At 47.3% G+C, this 18,401-nt stretch overlaps 1 long non-coding RNA gene across 1 annotated transcript in view; it reads right to left on the reverse strand.

Annotated features, from left to right (window-relative positions):
- Positions 1 to 18,401, reverse strand: part of LOC141139061 (uncharacterized) — a 78,181-nt gene that overhangs the window by 20,092 nt on the left and 39,688 nt on the right. The window contains exon 2 of the long non-coding RNA XR_012243710.1: positions 15,404 to 15,685. This is a non-coding gene — a long non-coding RNA (uncharacterized lncRNA). The remainder of the gene's footprint in view (positions 1 to 15,403; positions 15,686 to 18,401) is intronic.

Below are 18,401 nucleotides of genomic sequence, written 5' to 3' on the forward strand. Positions count from 1 at the left end.
ACACCAGGAGTCCCCGGCGGAGCCCCCCCTCACACCAGAAGTCCCCGGCGGAGCCCCCCCTCACACCAGGAGTCCCCGGCGGAGCCCCCCCTCACACCAGGAGTCCCCGGCGGAGCCCCCCCTCACACCAGAAGTCCCCGGCGGAGCCCCCCCTCACACCAGGAGTCCACGGTGGAGCTCCCCCTCGCATCAGGAGTCCTCGGCGGAGCCCCCCTCGCATCAGGAGTCCCCGGCGGAGCCCCCCCTCGCATCAGAAGTCTCCGGCGGAGCCCCCCCTCGCATCAGGAGTCCTCGGCGGAGCCCCCCCTCGCATCAGGAGTCCCCGGCGGAGCCCCCCCTCGCATCAGGAGTCCCCGGCGGAGCCCCCCCTCGCATCAGGAGTCCCCGGCGGAGCCCCCCCTCGCATCAGGAGTCCCCGGCGGAGCTCCCCCTCGCACCAGGAGTCCCCAGGGAAGCCCCCCCTCGCATCAGGAGTCCCCGGCGGAGCTCCCCCTCGCATCAGGAGTCCCCGGCGGAGGCCCCCCTCGCATCAGGAGTCCCCGGCGGAGCCCCCCCTCGCATCAGGAGTCCCCGGCGGAGCTCCACCTCGCATCAGGAGTCCCCGGCGAAGCCCCCCTTCGCATCAGGAGTCCCCGGCGGAGCCCCCCTCGCATCAGGAGTCCCCGGCGGAGCCCCCCCTCGCATCAGGAGTCCCCGGCGGAGCCCCCCCTCGCATCAGAAGTCTCCGGCGGAGCCCCCCCTCGCATCAGGAGTCCCCGGCGGAGCCCCCGCTCGCATCAGGTGTCCCCAGTGGAGCCCCCCTTACGATTCCCAGAGCTTTTCTTCCAATAATAATAATCCAAAAAGTGACAAAAAAAAACAAACGAAACTCCATATTAAGTGTAACCAATGAATCCATAGAACCACTGTGCAAATAGTATATAAAAAAGCAATAAATACGACACTCTAAAATAAGTAATGGTAGTGCAACTATGTGATCTGTGCAATAATAATATAGAATAAATATATATAAATAATGACAGATAAAAATCCACACAAGTGCAATAAATAATAATTAAGTCCAATGGTATCAAAAAGGTGCTTAGATCAGTGAAGAAACGTGCCCTTGGTAAAAAGGTCCCATAGACGATACAATCAAAATTGATAAAACAGCTCCACGATCCTCCTCAAAATGACTCTCCTAGGGATCTCTCGTCCTAACACCGCATAGGATTTTCCCTATAGAACCTCCATTCACGTGGTTGTTTTACATTTCTATTATATTCATTTTTTTGAGCAATATTTATTATACTTTTTTGAGCGTCACTTAATCATCAGTTTTTTACACCATTTATATTTTAATTTGATTGAGCGCTACATTCATTTAATATTTTGTTACCTACATTTACTAGCGCCTGGGTTGTCCACTATTTGCGCCTGAATTATGCCTACTCTACATGAATGGGTGCCCGGATTGCGCCTACTTGACCCCTATTAGCGGCTCAGTTGCTGCTGCTCTGTACCAGCCGATTTAGATAGCTACAGCTTGTGCGCAAGTGTGGTAGAGCAGAGAGCGCCCCTTCAAGCCCAGCAGCGTGCGGGTGTGATTTCCAATGCTGCCTATCAGTGCCGGGACAAGGTCACCCAGTGCCCAGGGCGAACATACCAGATTGCGCCCCCCCCCCCATTTACAGTGCAAGGGTTCAGTAGCAAGTGATGCAGAGCTCAGGAATGGAAAAAAAAAACATATTAAGGATTGTGGAAATAGGGTTCAGAAGACTGGTATAAAACCCAATATGTTATATATTGCAGTTTAACAATCATTAGATGTGGTGGCTGCATTAGTTTTATTTTAGGCTTTTCCCCTCTGTTTTCACCTGGCGATCTGGCCAGTGGCATATGTCCTGTATTAGAGTGCCCCCAATCTGGATAAAGGAGCACAGAAGGCACAGCTGATAGCAGCATAGTCAGTCTGGGAAGGAGGGTAGTGTTAGATGTACTAGCAGATTTAGCCAAACTCAATAGCCTATGAAAAACAGGATCACACATTCTCCACACTTCAGCACACTGGACTCCTCTACTTTCTGCTCTGCTGTCTAAAGTCAACATGGGAAAGAGAATGAGGAGGACACGCTCTGACACACAGGGGGCTCTGACACATAGGGGGGCTCTGACACATAGGGGGGCTCTGACACACAGGGGGCTCTGACACACAGGGGGGCTCTGACACACAGGGGGGCTCTGACACACAGGGGGCTCTGACACACAGGGGGCTCTGACACACAGGGGGGCTCTGACACACAGGGGGGCTCTGACACACAGGGGGCTCTGACACACAGGGGGCTCTGACACACAGGGGGGCTCTGACACACAGGGGGGCTCTGACACACAGGGGGCTCTAACACACAGGGGGGCTCTGACACACAGGGGGGCTCTGACACACAGGGGGGCTCTGACACACAGGGGGCTCTGACACACAGGGGGCTCTGACACACAGGGGGGCTCTGATTCCCAACAACATCGATGGCATTTGCAGCTTGCTGAAATAATGTTTCCCCAGCCTTTATCCCCAGTCTGCACATGTACAGAGCTCTATGCTAACACCTCAGCTCTTTTCTGGGAATGTGGGGCTGACAGAGCAGGGGAGGGCTCAATAGACTGACAGGAGACTGAGCTAATAGGGACAGGTATTTATTTTTTCATTGCACCCAGCTTATATCAGGCAAATAATATAGTAAGTACACTGCTGTTAGTGAGACATATCCTGTGTTTAGGATGGGAGACAGCTGGGGGGAGTTAGTTAAGCACTGGATCCCCTCCCTATACACAAGTACTAGATGGATCAGCAGAGAACATTAACAAATGAAAAGTCCCAGTATATTCCCAACATATATAAGAATTGTTCTTCACTTTTTGTAAACCTGCTCTGCAAAGTACAGGGCGAGTTTACAGCACAGCCAGGTAGAGTTTGGAAGGCAGAGCAGTGGGGACTCACATGGAAGAAAACTAACATCCATCCTGTGAGATCTTCATGTTGGGAGAGCTGTATGATGTATGCAGGGGGCGGAAAGCAATGATCGGAACTGCACTGTTGTATCATCTTGCTCCGCCCACCTGTAGAGGAGCTCTCAGTGTCACAGCCCGATCCAGCCAGCCAGACTGATGAGAAATCAAGGCCAGTAGAATGAATTGTTCTCCCTCTGTGCCAGAATGTGGTTGCCGCTGTAGAGAGGAGGCAAGCAATATGTATGGGTGCATCCTCAGCCCACTTTTTGGGCAGACTGTACAATTGAGTGGAGCCATAACCTAAATATTCTCTGCATGCTCATGCTGCTGTCGGCGACCTAGAGCCCCCTCCCACACTCCTCCCACACCCTGCCCAGGGCAGCCGATCCTCCCGCCCACCCCTTGTACCGGCCCTGCTGCCTATAGATGGCAGTGCTGAGCCGATGACGTCACTGAGAATCCAGCTTCAAGATAAAGAGAGCACTGCTATACCCTCGCCGGACGCAGTGGCGTGTGTCCTTAATCCAAGCCAGGCGAAGCCAGGCGCAGCCAAGCCAAGCCAAGCGAAGCCAAGCCGAGCCAAGGAGGCATATCTCAAACTAAACTGTCTTGCACGTCCACGAGTTCTAGTCTACCCTGGGGGCTATGTGGACAGGGTTGTGCAACACACACATTTTTTTAATTATTCATTTTATTTATGGTATTTATGATTTTCATTTATTATTTTTATACCCCTTTATATTTATTCATTATTCATTTCATCAAGCACCCATTTTTATACACCATTATTTATTTTTAGATTTACCCATTATTATATTTTTTTTTTTCTTTTTCTACACCATTTTTTATTTTTCATATGCATTTATTATTTTTATACACCCTGATTCATAGTTATTTTTATATTTATTAATTATTATCCTCATTATTTTTCTTTATTTTTATACACCCTTATTTAGAGTTATTTTTATATTTATTAACTATTATATTTATCATTATTATTTATTTTATACACCCTTTTTTTTTATCTTTATTCTTTAAATTTATTCATAAATGTATCCTTTTTTATTTTTTTATATACATTTTTATTCATTATCTTTATTTTTTTATGTATATTTATACTCTCTTATTTTTTTATTTTATATTACTTTTATTTGTTTATATTTTTAACCTATTTTTTTCCATTCACAATCTTTTATTTATATTTATTTATTATTAATGTCATCGCACACCCATTTTTATTTTTATACACCGTTATTTATTTTTAGATTTACTCATTATTAAGAAAGCGGGGCCCCATTCACAGGGGCCCTGGGGCCCAGGAACCATTCCTAACAAGGAAGAGACCTGGTGTAGTATAAAAGGGGTTTTTAACCGATTCAGCCCTCGGAAGATTTTACCCCCTTCCTGACCAGAGCACTTTTTACGATTCGGCACTGCGTCTCTTTAACTGACAATTGCGCGGTCGTGCGACGTTGTACCCAAACAAAATTGACGTCCTTTTTTTCCCCCCACAAATAGAGCTTTCTTTTGGTGGTATTTGATCACCTCTGTGGTTTTTATTTTTTGCGCTATAAAAATAGAGCGATAATTTTGAGAAAAAAAAAGCAATATTTTTTTACTTTTTGCTATAATAAATATCCCCAAAAATATAAAAAAAACCCTTTTTTTTCCTCAGTTTAGACCAATATGAATTCTTCTACGTAATTTTAGTTAAAAAAAATCGCAATAAGCGATTGGTTTGCGCAAAATTTATAGCGTCTACAAAACGGGACAGTTTTATGGCACTTTTATTAATAATTTTTTTTTAATTAGCAATGGCGATCTGCGATTTTTACCGTGACTGCGACATTATGGCAGACAATTTTGACACTATTTTGGGACCATTGTCATTTATACAGCGATCAGTGCTTTAAAAATGCACTGATTACTGTGTAAATGACCCTGGCAGGGAAGGGGTTAACCACTAGGGGGCAGTGAAGGGGTTAAGTGTGTCCTAGGGAGTGATTCTAACTGTTAGGGGGGGATGGGCTTCAACACACAGGACAGTGATCACTGCTCTCGATGACAGGGAGCAGTGATCTCTGTCATGTCACTAGGCAGAACGGGGAAATGCTTTGTTTACAAAAGTATCTCCCCGTTCTACCTCTCCATGACACGATTGCGGGCATCCGACCGACATCGAGTCCACGGGACCCGCTGTCACGGAGGACGTGGCACTCGCGCGCCCGCAACACCGCTTCTTAAAGGGGACATACCTGTTTGCCCTTTTGCCCCCAGTGCCATTCTGCTGATGTACATCAGCGTGCGCTGGTCAGCAAGCGATTAAAATAGAAATGGTAAGCAAAACATTTGTGTATAGATATAAAAAATAAAAAAATTATAAATATCTTTGTTGCCTTTTTTATAAGTGATCACATTCCCTCTGTTCTCAGCTGCATAAGAGCTTGGGGAGGAGAAGCAGCAGCACACTGATCTTCTCAGTGAAAAGCTGTGCAGTGGGGGGGGGGGGTGTCAGGACAAGTCTGATCATTGGAGGAGAGCAGGCTGAGTTCCCATCATAGCTAGAGAACTGACCACGCTGTGCTCTCCTGCTTAGTGTGGTCAGTTTTTAGTAGGAAAGCAGAGGGACTGACAGACACACCAGGGATTTCACATAAAGGAAGCAAAACAAAGAGAACAGGAGACTTTCTCATACAAGTACATGGTACAGCAGGCACATATCAGGAATAGGAAATGTTGGGGTAACAAACACCTTCCATTCTGGGCCAATTCTGACATCTCTCTCATACACGGAACAATTCGTTTTTTTTTTCTTGGAACCCACAAATATTATATATTTTATAATCAGAGACCTTGGAGATTAAAAATGGTGGGTGTTGCAGTTTTTTATGTCACAAGATATTTGCATAGTGGATTATCAATTATCAAACTTTTTAGGAAAAAAATACACTGAGTTTTAGTACATAGAAATGCAGTCTAATACTCAGTTGTTTGGTAAAAAAAAAAAAAAAATGTTCCGCCGAGTATATAGACACCTAACACGCCATGCTTTAAAATTGTGTATGCCCGTGGAACAGCGCTAAACTATATTACCTAAAAATTTTCATAGGAGACACTTTAAAAGCCTTGACAGGTTACCAATTCAGAGTTACACAGGAGGTTTAAATTTTTTTTGGATTAACTTTATTGCTATCACAAGGGATGAACAACATCCCTTGTGACCGCATGAGCCTTGACAGGTCCTCTTTATGGTAAGATCTGGGGTCTTTCAGACCCCATATCTCTCCTATGCCCTCCAAAGCATCCGATCTGAGTTTGGTTTGATCGCCTGTAGAATTAAGATGCTGTTGCTCCCAACGTAGAACTCAACATTTTATCTGGCATAATGCAATGTCCGATAAAAGCAGGAATGTGTATTAAGCCAATTTGTCTCCATACACCTTCTTGGACTGGGTGTTTGCTAGGCGCTGACAGTATGGGGGAGATTTACTACAACTGGAAAGTGTAAAATCTGGTGCAGCTCTACATAGAAACCAATCCGGCTCCAGGTTTTATTGTCAAAGCTTCATTGAACGAGCTGAAGTTAGAAGCTGATTGGCTACCATGCACAGCCGCTCCACATTCTGAGTGCTCCAGTTTTAGTAAATCTCCCCCATTGTACATGGCACCTTTTCTGTAACCCGTGTGAATGTAACATTACAGAACTATATATATACACACAATTATTTTGCCATGTGTCTTTGTATATTTAAATTGCTCTCCAACAATTGTTCTTCTTTGTCGCAGTCCTAATTGGCTGTTTTACTTTTGATTGACAGGCCAGATTCTAAAGCCGTAGTTCTGGTGGAATCCGGGATCAGAATTCACACCACGGAGTTTGAATGGCCCAAGAATATGATGCCATCTGGGTTTGCAATGAAGGTTTGAAGGAAATCAATTACAGTCTCACTCAAAACATTAGTCATGTCATGGTCTTCTGAAGCTAGTCATAGTCATTACATTCTTAGTGCACAAACTCCTTTTGGAATAGTTATGTAGTATATGGTAGGCCCTCAGACTACATGGTAGGCCCTCAGACTACATGGTAGGCCCTCAGACTACATGGTAGGCCCTCAGACTACATAGTGAACCCAAACAAGAAGTGGGCTCTTCAGTCGACTCAGTTTAAATGTGTAACGGACCATCTCCGTAAGAGATTGCACCCGCAACTTCTCAGCTTGCAAAGCTGAAAAAGGTCCTACCCCACCTGAACCCTCTGAAGAGGAGTCATCAGTCTCCTCATGATCCTCTGAGAACTCATTTTCCCCCGCCCCTGTTCCTCTAATTGAGGGTCATGGGTGGCAGAAGGGTACCTCGTGCGCTTTCTTCCACCTTGTGAAGATGTGATTAAAGTCACCAATCTTTCCTCTAATGTGACTATGGCTGAGGAAAAATTCTGCTTAGTCATATATTCAGGGGCTGAAATGTCGAAAGCAGCAACAACCCCAATGGCTCATTTTGCCCAGCTTCCCTAGGTTTTTCAGGGGAGGATAGTGCTGCAGAGGCAGGGTCCTCCAAGCCTGAGGAAGATCCCTTTGAGCCCTTATCTTTTGGGGTATTTGTACCTCCTCTACCCATAGTGCAGAGCAAAAATGCAGAGGTACTACCAAAATTGCACCCACTGCTAAATAATAGTCCAGCACTGCCGCTGCTATTAAAGCTCAGCCTGATTAAGTAAATGTGTCCTAGAATGCCTGTGCACCAACACTCACATGCCCTCGTCTTTTCTGTGTCCCTGTCAGCTAAATGCACCTGCCAAAGGTGTATGCTATAGCTTACAGAGCCCCTGCATTGAGAACGTCTGAAAAACGTTAACACCACGCTATGGCCCGCCCCCCCTCCCTCCGACTTCCCACAGCTCCCACCATCACTTTTTTTCAAAAAAGCCTGCTTTTCCGCACGAGCGGGGCTCTGATCCAGACCGGATCGCATGCAGGGAGGGCTGGAATGAAAGGAGGGGAGGAGGGCTGAAGTAAGAGAACCGCCATGCTATGGCGGCGGGAGCGGTGTGGCATACCGCTGACTGATCTGTGCCCATATGCCTTCTGGCAAGAGAATTATCTGTCCAAGTGGGGGATATCTGATAAAAAAAATACCCCCTTTCCTACCTGAGACCTGGGCTGGAGCAAGCGTGCAGCTTGTCTGACACAGAACGAGACTGATCAGCATGGAACAGGTAAGTGCTCTTGACAGCCCCCCAGTGGCGACTTTAGGCATGACAACATTTACTTAAAGCGGGGGTCCACCTATGTATCGTTTTTTTTTGAGTTCATTCACAAACTTTTCTTCTCAGCATTACATACTCACATATTGTGAGTAATATGTCCGCCTGTGTCAGATTTCGTCAGAAAGAATAACTTATATTATTCACTGCAGGCGGTTTCCATCTTCATTGTGGGCATTTGAAGCCCACAAGCATTTATTTCCTGGATGTGGTGAATGCTGTGCTCCCAGCATTCACCGCTCGTTCCCGCACATGCTCAGTGGCATCCTGGGAAGCCTGAGACTAGCTCCCAGGAGTCTGGGAGAGGCTAGAAACACGCCTACTCCCATGGGAGGAGAACCAGGAAGTGCAAAGAAGAATAGAAAAATAAAAAGGTAATTACGGCGATTTAAATTTTTTTAAACGGCATGTCAGCATCTAGGCAAGGAAGAGAATACATACAGATATTGTTCAAAATTTGGGTGGAACCCCGCATTAAAAGGAGAAAACCCATAAGAAACAGAAAATGACTTAAGAATCTCCACTTACCTTATCCGGCTGCAGGGTTCTGTGGTAAACCAAACAGACCCAATCTTCACCTACTGACAGTGGGCTCTGTTAACAAACCTTCAGGAACTGGGGACTCTTTATCGGGATCTACACCCTGGACCTGTAAAGCACCCAGCCAGGAAACTTTATGGCTAAAAATACCAAAGCACTGGATCCCGGGGTCCAGCTCTCTAAAAAGAGAAGCGTTACGGGTTAAACCTCGTTTCTTCCGACACAAGGCCCGGGTACCATTCAATTTGGCCTGAAAAGACACTTTGAATGGATCCGGGTGCATGGCCTGCCCCAGCAAGGATTACTCCAGCGGAGCTCAGCACAGCACATCTTTACTCGTGACCAACGCCTAAGACACTGGCGAAAAAAAATGAGGTGCTCCCTGTAAGGGGAGGGGTTACATAGGGAGTTTAACTTCCTCTTTAGGCCCCTTTCACACTGGGGGGGGTTTGCAGGCGGTATTGCGCTAAAAATACTGCCTGCAAACCGCCCCTAAACAGCCTCCGCTGTTTGTTCAGTGTGAAAGGGCTTTCACACTGAAGCGGTGCGCAGGCAGGGCGGTGAAAAAAGTCCTGCAAACCGCTTTTTTGGAGCGGTGAAGGAGCGGTGTATTCACCCGAGGGCACCCACGACGTAGACACCCGAGGGCACCCACGACGTAGACACCCGAGGGCACCCACGACGTAGACACCCGAGGGCACCCAGGACGTAGACACCCGAGGGCACCCAGGACGTAGACACCCGAGGGCACCCAGGACGTAGACACCCGAGGGCACCCAGGACGTAGACACCCGAGGGCACCCAGGACGTAGACACCCGAGGGCACCCAGGACGTAGACACCCGAGGGCACCCAGGACGTAGACACCCGAGGGCACCCAGGACGTAGACACCCGAGGGCACCCAGGACGTAGACACCCGAGGGCACCCAGGACGTAGACACCCGAGGGCACCCAGGACGTAGACACCCGAGGGCACCCAGGACGTAGACACCCGAGGGCACCCAGGACGTAGACACCCGAGGGCACCCAGGACGTAGACACCCGAGGGCACCCAGGACGTAGACACCCGAGGGCACCCAGGACGTAGACACCCGAGGGCACCCAGGACGTAGACACCCGAGGGCACCCAGGACGTAGACACCCGAGGGCACCCAGGACGTAGACACCCGAGGGCACCCAGGACGTAGACACCCGAGGGCACCCAGGACGTAGACACCCGAGGGCACCCAGGACGTAGACACCCGAGGGCACCCAGGACGTAGACACCCGAGGGCACCCAGGACGTAGACACCCGAGGGCACCCAGGACGTAGACACCCGAGGGCACCCAGGACGTAGACACCCGAGGGCACCCAGGACGTAGACACCCGAGGGCACCCAGGACGTAGACACCCGAGGGCACCCAGGACGTAGACACCCGAGGGCACCCAGGACGTAGACACCCGAGGGCACCCAGGACGTAGACACCCGAGGGCACCCAGGACGTAGACACCCGAGGGCACCCAGGACGTAGACACCCGAGGGCACCCAGGACGTAGACACCCGAGGGCACCCAGGACGTAGACACCCGAGGGCACCCAGGACGTAGACACCCGAGGGCACCCAGGACGTAGACACCCGAGGGCACCCAGGACGTAGACACCCGAGGGCACCCAGGACGTAGACACCCGAGGGCACCCAGGACGTAGACACCCGAGGGCACCCAGGACGTAGACACCCGAGGGCACCCAGGACGTAGACACCCGAGGGCACCCAGGACGTAGACACCCGAGGGCACCCAGGACGTAGACACCCGAGGGCACCCAGGACGTAGACACCCGAGGGCACCCAGGACGTAGACACCCGAGGGCACCCAGGACGTAGACACCAGAGGGCACCCAGGACGTAGACACCAGAGGGCACCCAGGACGTAGACACCAGAGGGCACCCAGGACGTAGACACCAGAGGGCACCCAGGACGTAGACACCAGAGGGCACCCAGGACGTAGACACCAGAGGGCACCCCAGGACGTAGATACTGGGGAGAGTTGAGAACATAGGCACTAGGGGACCCTCAGGACACAAACACTAGAAGGCGCTTAGGACAGACACTAAAAGCCAACACAAATGTAATATATTGCAGCTTTCTCAGATGTGGTGGCTCCATTCGTTTTCTTTTATTTTAATCTGATGATCCTGCCAGGGGGACACTTCCCAGGGGGACAATGCTCACTCATTGTCCTACATCTATGTAAGAGTAGTGTTGGTGCCCTAGGACAGGAAATCAGAACACATTCTCCTCTTCATAACATAGAGGGAGGTGATCTGTAGCTCACACGTAAGAAAAATACTGGCCCTTAGGGTCTTCCAGGGGGACAGAGATGAGCCAATCAACACTGCCACAAGGGAGTCCATAGCCCCCCCCATAATCAATGATTGGTAGCCCTCAACCTACACAGGATTTTGCTTTAATTTCCGGCAGAACAGGGGGAGATGCATTACAGCACCACGAGGATGGGGAAGTTGCACTGGGGACCAAGGGGGGCGGGGGATGGCTGGCTTGCAGTGGATGAGACGGCCTCCATATCACAGGACTGGCACAACCACTGAAGCACATCGCTCGACCATGCAATTTTTTTGTAATAATAACATAATAAGAATTATACAAAATAATAAAATACTAATAACAAAATAATAATGCTAATTATTATTTTGTATAAGTATTACATTACAAAAATAAAAAATATAATCATAAAATATAATTGGGAGATAATAACATTTAATTGGGTTTGAATATATGGGAGGGAAGGATTGGGGGGGTAGGATAAGGGAACATAGTATGTTAGGATGGAACCGGGGTGGCAGCTATAGGCAGCTACCCCTGAGCCTACCCCTTAATCAACAATAAACAGTACACTTTTTTTTAATGGTAGGTTATGGTTTTTTTACTATTTTATTGGGGTGTTTTATTTTTGAGTGAGGTCACTGGTTGGAGACTTAGGGGGGTGAATGGGAAGGGATGTGTAGAATCAGGGAGGTAGCCACATATGGGCCCTCCTAGCACTCCCCTCTTAGTTATTACAAATCATTCACACATTTATTTTTTTTTTTTGGGGGGGGGCTTTAGACAGAGAAGCAAAAAGAGAAAAAAAAAAAAAGAAAAAAAGGGAGAAAGGAGGAGAGGAAAAAAAAAGGGAGAAAGGAGGAGAGGAAAAAAAAAAGGGAGAAAGGAGGAGAGGAAAAAAAAAGGGAGAAAGGAGGAGAGGAAAAAAAAAAGGGAGAAAGGAGGAGAGGGAAAAAAAAAGGGAGAAAGGAGGAGAGGGAAAAAAAAGGGAGAAAGGAGGAGAGGGAAAAAAAAGGGAGAAAGGAGGAGAGGAAAAAAAAAGGGAGAAAGGAGGAGAGGAAAAAAAAAAAGGGAGAAAGGAGGAGAGGAAAAAAAAAGGGAGAAAGGAGGAAATGAAAAAAAAGGGAGAAAGGAGGAGAGGAAAAAAAAAGGGAGAAAGGAGGAGAGGAAAAAAAGGGAGAAAGGAGGAAATGAAAAAAAAGGGAGAAAGGAGGAGAGGAAAAAAAAAGGGAGAGAGGAGGAGAGGAAAAGGGGAGAAAGGAGGAGAGGAAAAAAAGGGAGAAAGGAGGAGAGGAAAAAAAAAGGGAGAAAGGAGGAGAGGAAAAAAAAAGGGAGAAAGGAGGAGAGGAAAAAAAGGGAGAAAGGAGGAGAGGAAAAAAAGGGAGAAAGGAGGAGAGGAAAAAAAGGGAGAAAGGAGGAGAGGAAAAAAAAGGGAGAAAGGAGGAGAGGAAAAAAAAGGGAGAAAGGAGGAGAGGAAAAGGGGAGAAAGGAGGAGAGGAAAAAAAAGGGAGAAAGGAGGAGAGGAAAAAAAAGGGAGAAAGGAGGAGAGGAAAAAAAAGGGAGAAAGGAGGAGAGGAAAAAAAAGGGAGAAAGGAGGAGAGGAAAAAAAAGGGAGAAAGGAGGAGAGGAAAAAAAAGGGAGAAAGGAGGAGAGGAAAAGGGGAGAAAGGAGGAGAGGAAAAAAAAAGGGAGAAAGGAGGAGGAGAGGAAAAAAAGGGAGAAAGGAGGAGAGGAAAAAAAAGGGAGAAAGGAGGAGGAGAGGAAAAAAAGGGAGAAAGGAGGAGAGGAAAAAAAGGGAGAAAGGAGGAGAGGAAAAAAAGGGAGAAAGGAGGAGAGGAAAAAAAGGGAGAAGGAGATAAAAAAAAAGGAGTACTTCTTTTAAATGCAGTTAGGAGGAAGATTGGAAAGGTACTCATGTCTTAAAGATAAGGATTTGTCTTTGTACGTTGGTAATTATATGTATAGTGTGAAATAAATGGAATCCCTTGGGTTTTTTCTCTTTTTTGTGCATATTTCAGGAATACTACCTGTGCCATCGATTGTTTTGTCCTGTTATGTCCTTTTTATGTACATGTACGTCATTTCGCGCAATAGATACTGTGGACGCGTGTGCCCACGCACCTATTGGACAGAGGGGGAGCCAATCAGCGGGTCACCCACGATTGTTCCCCAGAGAGGCGGAACGGCAAAATGCCTACGTAAACAAGGCAGATCACTGTTCTGACAGGGAAGAACACAGATCTTGTGTTCCTGCTAAGCGGATCTCTGTGTTCCCCCAGTCAGTCCATCCCCCACACAGTTAGCAAGCACCCCCTAGGGACACACTTAACTCTTTGATTACCCCTGAAGTTAACCCCTTCCCAGCCAGTGTCATTAGTACAGTGACAGTGCATATTTTTTTTAGCACTGATCACTGTGTTAGTGTCACTGGTACCCAAAAAGTGTAAGTTAGGTGTCCGATTTGTCTGCCGCAATTCGTCTAAAAATCTCTGATCGCCGCCATTACTAGTAAGGCCTGTTTCACACATGGTGTCCGTTTTTTCAACCATGCGTTGACAGATTGGCCAGAGATCAGCTTTAAAGCAGAGCTCTACCTAGAAATGGAACTTCCGTGGATGTGATTCCTCCCCCTCTCCGGTGTCACATTTGGCACCTTTAAGGGGGGAGCGGATACCTGTTAAAACCAGGTATCCGCTCCCACTTCCAGGGAAAGATTGCCTCAACCATCAATCCCTCCCCTCACGCCAGGGTACTAGGTGTAATCCCAGACTCTGACTTGTCCTTTCAGCCCCAAATCCAATCATTGTCAAAAGTTTGTAGACTTTTCCTCCTGGACATCTCTAAAATTTGCCCCTTTTTAATGAAACCACCAAGCTACTTATTCACTCCCTTGTTATCTCTCGCCTTGACTATTGCAATTCCCTTCTTATAGGCCTACCTCTCCATAGGCTATCCCCTCCTCGATTATGAATGCTGCTACCAGACTTATCCACCTTACCAACCACTCAGTGTCTGTCACCCCTCTCCACCAATCCCTACACTGGTGGAGAGCCCAGCGAATAAAACTCAAAATACTAACCACAACATACAAAGCCATTCAAAACTCTGCTCTGAGCTACATCACCAATCTTGTCTCCAAATATCACCCAAAGCGTCCTCTCCGCTCCTCTTAAGACCTTCTGCTCTATAGCTCCCTTGTCTCCTCCTCCCATGATCGTCTCCAGGATTTCTCCAGAGCCTCTCCCATCCTCTGGAACTCTCTATCTCAATCTGTCCGGCTATCCCCTACTCTTGCTGCCTTCAGGCGATCCCTGAAAACTCATCTCTTCAGGGAAGCCTATCACGTCTCCAACTAATCTTTTATCACTTCCGTCAGCTCCTTCCCCACAGTTACAACCTGTTGTACCACCTGCCCCACCTTATTAGATTGTAAGCTCTTCTGAGCAGGGCCCTCTTAATCCTCTTGTATTTTATTGTATTATAACTGTATTGTCTTGCCTCCCTTTTATATTGCAAAGCTCTGTGTAACCTGTTGGCACTATATAATTCCTGCATAGTAATACTACGTTTTAGAGCCCCCCTTCCTCCCTACACGTATGATGTGTTGGGCCTCTACATAGGACAACGGCGATTGTCCTACACATGTTATATGTCACTGCTGACGCCGGAGTGAGAGCAATACGTTTTGCACCAAAGCTCCTTCATAATTCTAAACTGAAGACCTGTGGGGGTTTTGAAGTGTTGCCTTTGAAAAAAATATAGGGTACTGAAGTTTTTCACCATTTCACGGCCACACGCAATTCTAAAGCGGAGCTCCAACTAAAAGGGGAAGCTCCGCTAGCTTGCCTTCCCGCTGCCACGTTTGGCACCTTTGGGGGGGAGGGGCAGGTACCTGGTTTTGACAGGTACTCGCTCCCACTTCCAGCTGACTTTGCCGTGGAGAACTCAGCTGGAAGTTCGGCCTCCCTCCTCCTTCCCCCGCCATTCGCATGCGTAGTAGAGAACCGGCTGTGAACCCACAAGGCTTCACTCCTGGTTTCCCTTAGCTGAGATGGTGGTGGCAGCACCCGAGAGCCGATTGAAAAATTGGCTTGGGTGAAGACACCGCTGGATTCGTGGACAGGTTAAGTGTCTTTATATTAAAGTCAACAGCTACAGTAATTGTAGCTGCTGATTTTTAATTTTTTCTGAAGGAGCCTAGAGCAGCGTTTTAAAGCGGGGGTCCACCTATCTATCATTTTTTTTTTTTGGAGTTCATTCACAAAAACTTTTCTTCTCATGATTATCTACTCACATGTTCTGTGTAATAAGTCCGCCTGTGTCCGATTTCGTTGTAAAGAATAACTTATAAAATTCACTGAAGGCAGTTTCCATCTTCATTGTGGGCATTTGAAGCCCACAAGCATGTATTTCCTGGATGCAGTGAATGCTGTGCTCCCAGCATTCACCGAGATGTTGTGATGACGCTGTTGCACAATGCATGCTGGGAAGCCTGAGACTAGCTCCCAGGGGACTGTGGGAGGTCTGGGAGAGGTTAGAAACACGCCTACTCCCATGGGAGGAAAACCAGGAAGTGCTAAGAAGATTAGAAAAAAAAAGGTCATTACAGCGATTTAAATTTTTTTACACAGCATGTCAGCATCTAGGCAAGGAAGAGAATGCATAGAGATAATGTTCAAAATTTGGGTGGAACCCCGCTTTAAGGTTTGACATGTTGGGTATCTATTTACTCACCACAATGTCATCTTTAACCGCTTGCCAATCGCCTCATGCAGATATACTGCGGCAGAAGGGCTCGTACAGGCAAAACCACGTACCTGTACGTTGCCCTTTAAGAGGCGGCAGGCAGCGCCCGCGGCAAGCTCCGCGAGTCGCGGGTCCCGCAGACTTGATCGCCGCGGGGGTACCCGCGATCGCCTCACGGGGGAGAAAGAACAGGGAGATGCTGATGTAAACAGCATCTCCCCAGTCTGCCTAGTGACAGTGTCACTCGATCTCTGCTCCCTGTCATCGGAGCAGAGATCAGTGACGTGTAACATGTAGCCCCCCCCCCCCAGTTAGAAACATGCCCCTAGGACACACTTAACCCCTACACTGCCACCTAGTGGTTAACCCCTTCACTGCCAGTGTCATTTACACAGGAATCAGTGCATTTTTATAGCACTGATTGCTGTATAAATGACAATGGTCCCAAAAATGTGTCAAAAATGTCTGATGTTGTCCGCCATAATGTCGCAGTCACGATAAAAATTGCTGATCGCCGACATTTCAAAAAATTTTTTTTAAATTGTTAATAAAAATGCCATAAAACTATCCCCTATTTTGTAAACGCTTTAACTTTTGCGCAAACCGATCAATAATCGCTTGTGTTCTCTATGTAGAAGAATACGTATCGGTCTAAACTGAGGAAAAAAAATCGTTTTTTTATATATTTTTGGGGGATATTATAGCAAAAAGTAAAAAATAATGCTTTTTTTTTCAAAATTGTCGCTCTATTTTTCTTTATAGCGCAAAAAATAAAAACTGCAGAGGCGATCAAATACGACCAAAAGAAAGCTCTATTTGTGGGGGAAAAAAAAAAAAAGGACGTCAATTTTGTTTGGGAGCCACGTTGCACGACCGCGCAATTGTCAGTTAAAGCGACGCAGTGTCGAATCGCAAAAAGTGCTCTGGTCAGGAAGGGGGTAAATTCTTCCGGGGCTGAAGTGGTTAATATATTCTACCTAAAAATTGGGTAATAAATTACATTTAGGTGTCAAAAAATTAACTTTAGTGTATTTTTTTTTTACCAGGAAACATTTGAAAAAGAGCCAAGAGCTCCACCTACTGACTGCTTCCAAAATACAACATAGTCACACACACTTATAAACCCCAAGTGGGCGACAATGAGTTTGCTAAAGCACTGCGCGTCAAACAACCGTCAAACATTTTTCATTAAAAAAAAAAAAAAAAAAATCAATTTCACTTTTTTTTTTATGGATCTCACTGCTGTTGATCTCCGGTCTCCTTCAGCCACTTTCTATCTACACTTTCTACACAGAGGGCATAGGGACTCCACACACCTGCAAAGAGCACACACATGAGAAGGAGGAAGATATAAAGAAGATGTATGGGGGGGGGTTCAGTAGATGTAAAGGGGAACCAGTAGGTGTATAGGGAGGTCAACAGATACATTGGGGGAGGTCAGGTAGATGCAGAGGGGAACCACTAAGTGTATAGGGAGGTCAGGAGGTGTAGAAGGGAACATGTAGGTGTATAGGGAGGTCAATAGATATATTGGGGTTCAGTAAATGTAGAGGGGAATCAGTAAGTGTATAGGGAGGTCAATGGATACATTGGGGGTCAGTAGGTGCATAGGGAGGTCAGGAGATGTATGGGGAGGTTGGCAGGTCAGGAGATGTAGAGCGGAACCAGTACATGTATAGGGAGATCAATAGATATATTGGGGGTCAGTAGGTTAATAGAGAGTCAGGAGATTTATAGGAAGGTAAGTAGATGTATAGGGGGTTGGGAGAGGTACAGGAGGAGTCACACGATGTACAGGGGTCAGCGGGTGTATAGGGAGGTCAGTAGATATAAAAGAGATGTATAGGGAGGTCAGAAAATGTAGAGGGGAACCACGAAGTATATAGGGTGGTCAGGAGATGTATAGGGGGTTGGGAGAGGTACAAAAAGGGTCAGCAGGCGTATGGAGGGGGGGGGGGGGGGAGGGGGGTGCAGGAGATGTATGGAGAGGTCAGTTGGTGTATAGAGTGTATAAAGAGGTCAATAGATATTGGAGGATCAGTGAATGGGAGGGGGGTTCGGTGAGGTATAGAAAGGGTTTTAAGGAGATGCATATGGAGGTCAGTAGTTATATTGGGGGTCAGTAAATGTAGAGGGGAACCAGTAGATGTATAGGGAGACTAACAGATATATTGGGGGTCAGTAGGTGCATAGGGAGGTCAGGAGACGTATAGGAAAAGAAGTAGGAGTATAGGGGGTTGGGAGAGGTACAGGAGGGGTCAGCAGGCGTATTGGGAGGAGGGGGTTGATCAGGAGATGTATAGAAGGGGTCAGAAGTTGTAATGGGAGGTCAGATATATTGGGGGTCAATAAAAGTAGAGAGGAATCAGTAGATGTATAGGGAGATCAACAGATATGTTGGGGGTCAGTAGGGGCATGGGGAGGTCAGGTGATGTATAGGAAGGCAAGTAGGAGTGTAGGGGGTTGGGAGAGGTACAGGAGGAGTCAGACGATGTACAGGGGGTCAGCGGGTGTATAAGGAGGTCAGGAGATTTAATGGGGTTCAG

The sequence above is a fragment of the Aquarana catesbeiana genome, linkage group LG04, assembly GCF_042186555.1.
Source record: "Aquarana catesbeiana isolate 2022-GZ linkage group LG04, ASM4218655v1, whole genome shotgun sequence".
Classification (NCBI taxonomy): domain Eukaryota; kingdom Metazoa; phylum Chordata; class Amphibia; order Anura; family Ranidae; genus Aquarana; species Aquarana catesbeiana.